This window comes from Myotis davidii, unplaced genomic scaffold (genome assembly GCF_000327345.1).
Source record: "Myotis davidii unplaced genomic scaffold, ASM32734v1 scaffold1327, whole genome shotgun sequence".
Lineage (NCBI taxonomy): Eukaryota > Metazoa > Chordata > Mammalia > Chiroptera > Vespertilionidae > Myotis > Myotis davidii.
The window spans coordinates 5,516-13,071 of record NW_006297584.1 but is presented as its reverse complement, the minus strand read 5'-3'; the positions used below and the strand labels follow the sequence as shown (position 1 = coordinate 13,071).

At 45.0% G+C, this 7,556-nt stretch overlaps 1 pseudogene; it reads left to right on the top strand.

Annotated features, from left to right (window-relative positions):
- On the top strand, positions 1-6,282 carry LOC102755503 (annotated as a pseudogene).
- Positions 6,283-7,556: the final 1,274 nt, after the last annotated feature.

Genomic DNA, 7,556 nt, shown 5'->3' with positions numbered 1-7,556 from the left:
ATGGAGGTGATGGTTATATTGATCCTGAAGTGCCTTTTGGATTCACAGGTATCTCAAGTTGACATTCTAAGTAGATACTTATCATGGGCTGAAATGCATTCTCCCCAACTTCATATATTGAAGTAGTAACCCCTAGTACCTCAGAACGTGATTGCATTTGGAGATAGGGCCTTTAAAGATATGATTAAGTTAAATGAGGCTATTATGGTGGGCCCTAATCAACTCTGACTGGTGTTTTTATAAGAAGAGGAAATTTGGTCATACAAAGAGAAGCCAGGAATGTGCACACACAGAAGAAAGACCATGTGAGAATGCAGTGAAAAGTTTGGCTCTCTGTAAGTCAAAGAGAGAGGCTTCAGAAGACACCAAACCTGCTGACACCTTGATCTTGGACTTCCCTCCTCTAGAACTTTGAGACAATAAATTTTATTTCTTTTTTAAAAAATACTCACCCAAAGATGTGCTTTTATAGGCTTTAGAGAAAGGGGGAAGGAGGGAAAGTGCAAAACAGATCTGTTGCCTCCCATACAAACCCCAGCCCGTTATCAAAACTACAACCTAGGTATGTACCCTGCTCAGGAATTAAACCCACAGCCTTTTGGACGATGTTCCAACCAACTGAGCCACCCTGCCAAGGCATAAATATGCTTTTTATAAGCCACTCAGTCTGTACTATTTTGGCAGCTCTAGCAAACTAACACAATGCCTCAAACAAGTTAATAATTAATCTCCTTTTCAGCTAATTATCTCTAAGTGGAGATATCCATAGGCAGTTGGCTATAGGCTTGCACAGGAGAGGGCCTAAAGTTAGCCCTTTGACATCCTCCTCCCTCTGACATAACTGAAGCCATGAGAGGATGGGCACCAACAATGCATGGGCGGAGAAGTGAGGAGGGCCCAGGCCTGAATGCTGGGGAAGGCCATCATTTCAGGACCAGTCAAGAGGAAGGGGAAACCCAGATCTCTGTGCCCAAAGAGCCCAGGGAATGGAGTGAGCAAGGGTGTGAGGCTGACGGGCCTGGAGAGGAGACATGCCATATAACACTGTCATATGACAAAAGGTTACTTGTGTTCTTTGATGTTTAGGCCTCTCTGGTAGTTTCTCTTAAGTTTACTTGTTTTGAAGACTTTCTTGAACTCAGATACTCATCACTATAGTAATTTACAAACATCACTTTTTCAAAAGCAATGACACTTGTCCACAAATTAGAACTGACAAGCTGCAGGAGGCAGTGTGACCACTAGGGGTCAGGCGATGTCCTGAGAAAGGAGACCCTGGTGGTGGAGAGAAAGGAGGGGAGGACAGCCTCTAGCCAACTTGCATTTCATTTCAGAGAGAGAAAGATGTAACCATTCCTGCAGGGACCTGAAATGTAGGCATTCTGAGCTTTAGCAATAAGAGGTGGTTTTTTTTTAATTTGTTTTGTTTTAATTCTCTGAAGAGGACCATAGATTGTATATCTATTTTGCTTGCAGTTTCTCTTCTTGGCAGATTTTCAAACGTCATTTAATTCTCCCTTATTAGCCCTGTGTGGCCATTTCTAGTGGATTTAGGGTGCGGAAAACTGCAACGTTACTTTCATTTCTCACAACATTTTTATTCAGGTGAATTCTGGATAAAATGAAAAAGGGTCAAAGAAGAGGTGGGCTGGGGGTGGACGGAGGGCAGGGTTATTCCAACCCCTGCTTCCTACAGCCTCAGTGAGGAAGAGGGACGAGGGTGATGTCTTACCCAGATCAAGAGCTCCCAGACTTTTAAGTCCTAGGAGACAATCCCACTCTCTTCCCATGGGATATTGTCCCTTTAGATTCTTGTGCCTATGGCACACATTGCTGCCCAGTCTCTCTTTTATGTGATTGGCCTGAGAATGCTTCGCATCCAGTGCTTTAGAGGTGGTCACTACCAACGTGGCTCTCTTCAGGTTTGGCAGTGCCTAGGTGTCAAAAAATAGTTTATGTTGAACTTAACATTCATCTCTCCTGCCTCTGTGGTGGTGGCCATTGTTTGCAATTTAGATGTCTCTGGAAATTTCTTGAGAGTCTTTATTAAGATGTGGTGGAGGTATTTTTTTGCACAATGGCCAAACAATGGACTACTTTCAGGCACTGATTGATTTATAGCTAAAATGGTGTCCAGGAGATTACAAATGGCAGTGGAATAAGTGGAAGCTCACAGACATACTCCCAGGACCAAACTGGAATTATAACTAAAATACAGAAGAATGACCCTGAAAAATCAACTGAGGACTAGCTGGAGAGAACCATGATAACCAATAACAGAAACTGAAGACCGCATAAAGACTGGTAGGAAGGGCAGAGGCGCGAAAGGGCTGGCCAGGCTCCCATAGGCAGCAGCTGAGGTCCTGGAGGAATATCTCAGCTGTGGGAGGTTCCCACTGAGAATTCTAGGGTTTAATCCCCAAGCTAGGCCCCCCAGAAGAGAGCACAAAAACTGAGAAAGGTACCCACATAATATCTGGTTGTGAAAAGCAGCAGTGTTGCTGTCTGCCAGGGAGAGGTGGATGGAAATGCAGGCATCTTCTTAAAGGGCCAAATGCACAAAATTCCCTGCAGAACCACTCACCTTGGGCTCTGGCAGAGGAAGGGCAGAGTGGACTGGAGCTGTAGAAACATAAGCCAGGGTTGGGAGATCCGAGGATAGAGCTTGCAAGGCAGACACCCTGGTTTCCTGTGCTGAGTCATTCCTTCACACTGCGGAGGTCATCTTTCTCAGTCAATCCTGTGCTATCCTGAAGTTTTTGCCTGGGGAGAAGACAGTTGACCCACCCTATTGGAAAATCTCCTGCCCTACCCTGTAGAGTTTCTGAGACCCAATAAGAGACTGAAAATAACAATTAGCCTTCAGGCAGAAGCAGTTGTCCCATCCTATTGGGAAACCTCTCAACCAACCTATGGAAAATTGCTTGAGGACACTTCAGACTGAACCCAATCAGTCTGCAGGCAGAGGTGGTTCCTTGGAGGCTTTGAGTCTTTGCCTGATCTAATTAGTCAGAAACAGCAGTTTGGGTCCCCACCACAGACACCATTCCAGACTGCTCAGTGAGGCAAAAGCCAGCAGCACTCCAAGCACCTGCAGCTGACACCTGCAGCAAGAGGTCCATAGAGGAAGGAAGTACAGGTCAGAACAGGGTCAATCAAGGTGTGAGACTTAAGGCAGACCCAGCCTCTGGGCTAAGGAGTCCCTGAACACGAGACAGATGGCACAATGACATCAGGGTTGAACCTTACTGGCAGCAAGTCAGAGGGGAGACCCCTCCCATAAATGGGATATCAGTAATCAAGTCCTAATTACAATAGTAGAATCCAAACAGTGCACACAAGGGGCACTCCTAGAGCATCCAGCTCAGGTGAACAAAAAGACTACAGTGGGGCCTTGAATTACGAGTTTAATTTGTTCTGAGACCGAGCTTGTTAAGAAGCTCATTAAGGAACTCGTTAACCCAAATTACTCTATCAACTCAATGCAAAAAATTGGCTGAGAGACAGCTGGTATTTCAAAAAACTCATTACTCGGGACACTCATAAGTCAAGGCCCCACTGTACACCACTGGACCCCTCAAGACACCTACATAAAGCCATCCCACAATGACTGGGAGGCATAGCAGTTCTATCTAATATGTAGAAGCAAATATAAAGCAACAGCTAAAATGTGGAGATAAAGAACCTCCAAATGAGAGAAAAGAAGGAATCTCCAGAAAAAGAACTAAATGAGATGGAGGCAAGCAGCCTATCAAAAATAGAGTTTAAAGCAATGGCTATAAAGATGCTTAAGGAACTTAATGCAAATTATAACTGCACAAGAAGGGAAATAGAAGCCATAAACAAGAGTGAGACAGACATGAAGCATGATATATCTGACATGAATGATATATCTGACACTGGAAGGGACTGAAAGTAGATTGATTGGATGAAATAGAGGACTGAATCAGTGATTTGGAAGACAGGGTAGAAATAAATACTCAATTAGACCAGCAAATAGAAAAAAGAATTGAAAAGCAAGAAGATAGCTTAAGGGAGCTCTGGGACAACATGAAATGTAACAACATTCGAATTACAGGACTGCCAGAAGGGGCAGAGGATTAGCAAGGAACAGAGAGTTTGTTTAAAGAAATAATGACAGAAAACTTTCACAATCTGGTGAAGGAAAACACCACACAAGTTCAGGAGGCACAGAGAGTATCATTCAGGATGAACCCAAAGAGACTCACACCTAGACACATCATAATTAAAATGGCAAATGTTAAAGACAACAAATCTTAAAGGCAGAGAGAGAGAGAGAGAGAGAGAGAGGAGAGAGACAAAGGAGTTCCCATTAGAATGTCAACTGACTTCTCAAGAGAAACACTTCATGTCAGAAGGAAGTGGCATGAAGTACTCAAAGTAATAAAAAGCAAGGGCCTAAATCCAAGACCACTGCATCCAGTGAGGCTGTCATTTAAAATTGAAAGTGAAATAAAAAGCTTTCCAGACAAAAAGAGGTTAAAGGAGTACATTACCACCAAACCAGCAATGCAAGAAATGTTAAAGGACTGCTTTAAGAAGAGGAAAATTGCTAGAGACCAATTCCAGCATGACGGCAGGGCTGCATCTGGGAATGGCTGAAGGCATTTCCCCAAAGGACTAATTGTGTTAATAAAAAGCATGGGGTCCTGGGAGGAGACCTTAGAACTTAGCTCAGCCGTGGGCAAACTACGGCCTGCGGGCCAGATCCGGCCTGTTTGAAATGAATAAAACTAAAAAAAAAAAAAGACCATACCCTTTTATATAATGATGTTTACTTTGAATTTATATTAGTTCACACAAACACTCCATCCATGCTTTTGTTCTGGCCCTCCAGTCCAGTTTAAGAACCCATTGTGGCCCTCGAGTCAAAAAGTTTGCCCACCCCTGACTTAGCTCCTTTAGCTAAGCTCCTCTGACCCCCAAATGCCTTTCAAAATTATGTTTCATCTCTGACAGGTGTGAGATGGTTCCACATTGCCATTTTGATTTGCATCTCTCAGATGATTAGTCTGGACTCCTATTTAATCTACGCACAGCCTTCTCCAGATTGCTGAACGCTTCTAGATGCTGGGACAAGAACCCTGGCAGGAAATGAGAGAGGATCATAGGCATAAAGAATATAAAAATGGAAATAAGTAAATACCCATCAATAATAACCTTAAATGTAAATGGACTAAATGCTCCAATCAAAAGATATAGAGTAACTGCATGGATAAGAAATCATAACTCATATATATGTTGTCTACAAGAAACCCACCCCAGAACAACAGATACACACAGACTGAGAGTGAAAGGATAATTCCCTTTCAATATATTTTCACAAAAATATATTCCATGCAAATGGAAAGGGAAAAAAAAAGCTGGAGTAGCAATACTCATCCTATATAATAAGAGAGGAATATGCTAATTAGCTCAGATATGCTAATTAGTTAGGACCAGTCAGGCACTTAATAGTCACCACCAGTCAGGCGGGGCCCAGGAGTGGCCCCCAGCGGAAGTGGCCATGGGCAGGGGCATGCATGGCTCACAGCACTGCCCAGCCTTGAGGCCGACCCAGCCAGGGGTTGCAAATAGGCACACCACACCTGGCCTAGGAGCGGCCCCTGGCGGAAGTGGCCACCTGTGAGGCTGTCATGATCCTGCACTCCTGGTTCCTGGATGCTAGACGGAAATGCCAGAACTTCAGCAAACAGGCCACCGAGGTCCTAAATGAGTATTTCTATTCCCACCTGAGTAACATGTATCCCAGTGAGTAGGCAAAAGAGGAGCTCGCCAAGAAGTGTGGCATCACCTTCTCAAGTCTCCAACTGGTTTGGCAACAAGCAGATTCACTATAAGAAAAATATCAGAAAGTTTCAAGACGAGGCAAACATCTATGCTGTCAAGACCGCCGTGTCTGTCACCCAGGGGGGGCCACAGCCGCACCAGCTCCCCGGCACCCCCTTCCTCCGCAGGCTCTGGTGGCTCTTTCAATTTTTCAGGATCCGGAGACATGTTTCTGGGGATGCCTGGGCTCAAAGGAGATTCCTTCCCTGCTTCCCAGGTGGAATCACTCCAACACTCAATGGGCCCAGGAGGCCACGGAGATAACCTCAGGGGAGGCCAGGTGTACAGCCCTCGGGAAATGAGGGCAAACGACGCTGGCAGGAGGCTGTGACTCCATCCTCAGTGACATCCCCAACAGAAGGACCAAGGAGCGATCATTCTGACACTTCCCACTGCTCTCACCCCGCACCCCCTTGGGTGGAGGCTCAGTGATGACTCCCCCAAGTCACCTTGGTGTATCATTATCAGGTACACTGAGAGACACATGCTTTTAAATGTTAAATAGATAGAGGAGACTTTTATTCACATGCCTGATTCACATGGTATTACTGAGTACCTCCCCCGATGAAGATTCTGGTATGGAGTCACCAGGAGCAAGTACATGGAGTGGACACACTACATACATATCCAGACAGCATGGGCCTCACTTGTAAAATGTATACAATGCACATAACTCAGATCATTTCAACACTTGAGTGAATATGAAAGCAAATCTAAGCAATCTCTCCCCCCCCCCCCGTGCATGAGTTTCATGTACCTGGCCTCTAGTCTATATATATATAAAAGCCTAAGTGACTGAATGACCGAACAACTGAATGACTAGTCGACTGGTTGCTATGATGCACCCTGACCACCAGGGGGCAGCGCTCAATGCAGAAGCTGCCCCTGGTGGTCAGTGCACTCCCACAGCCAACCTCCCGCAGCTGGCCAACCTCTGTGGTCCCGCCCTGCAATTGTCCGGCCAACCTCCTGCAGTCCCTCCCCTTCAACCCCCCCGCTAGCCTCCTGCGGTCCCACCCCCCCAGCTAGCTGGCCCATCCATTGGACCTGCTCAGGGAGGTCAGCTGGCCAACCTCACTCGGTCCCTCCCCCTGGCCAGCCAGCCTCCCTCCAATAAGCCCCCATCGCCGGCCAGGCTGAGGGACCCCACCCATGTACAAATCTGTGCACTGGGCCTCTAGTATCAGCTAAAATAGACTTCAAAACAAATGCCATGAGAATAGACAAAGAAGGCCACTTCATAATACTAAAGGGAGTGATTCAACAAGGAAATATAACCCTTGTAAACATATATGCACCCAATATAGGAGCACAGAGTACATTAAAAAACTCTTTATGGACTTTAAGGGAGAGATTGACAGCAATACAGTTATAATGGGGGACTTTAACACCCACTGGCATCACTGGATAGATCTTTCAGACAAAAAATTAATAAGGAAACAGAGGCCTTAAATGAACCATTAGATCAAATGTATCTAACCAATATTTACAGAACATTTCATCCAAAAGCAACAGAATATACATTATTCTCAAGTGCATATGGTACATTTGCAAAGATAGACCACATGTTAGGGCACAAAACAAGTTTATACCAATTCAAGAAGATTGACATAATACCAAGCATCTTCTCAGATCACAATGTCATGAAGTTAGAAGTCAACTACAACAAAAAACACTCAAATACACAGAGGCTAAATAGCATGTTA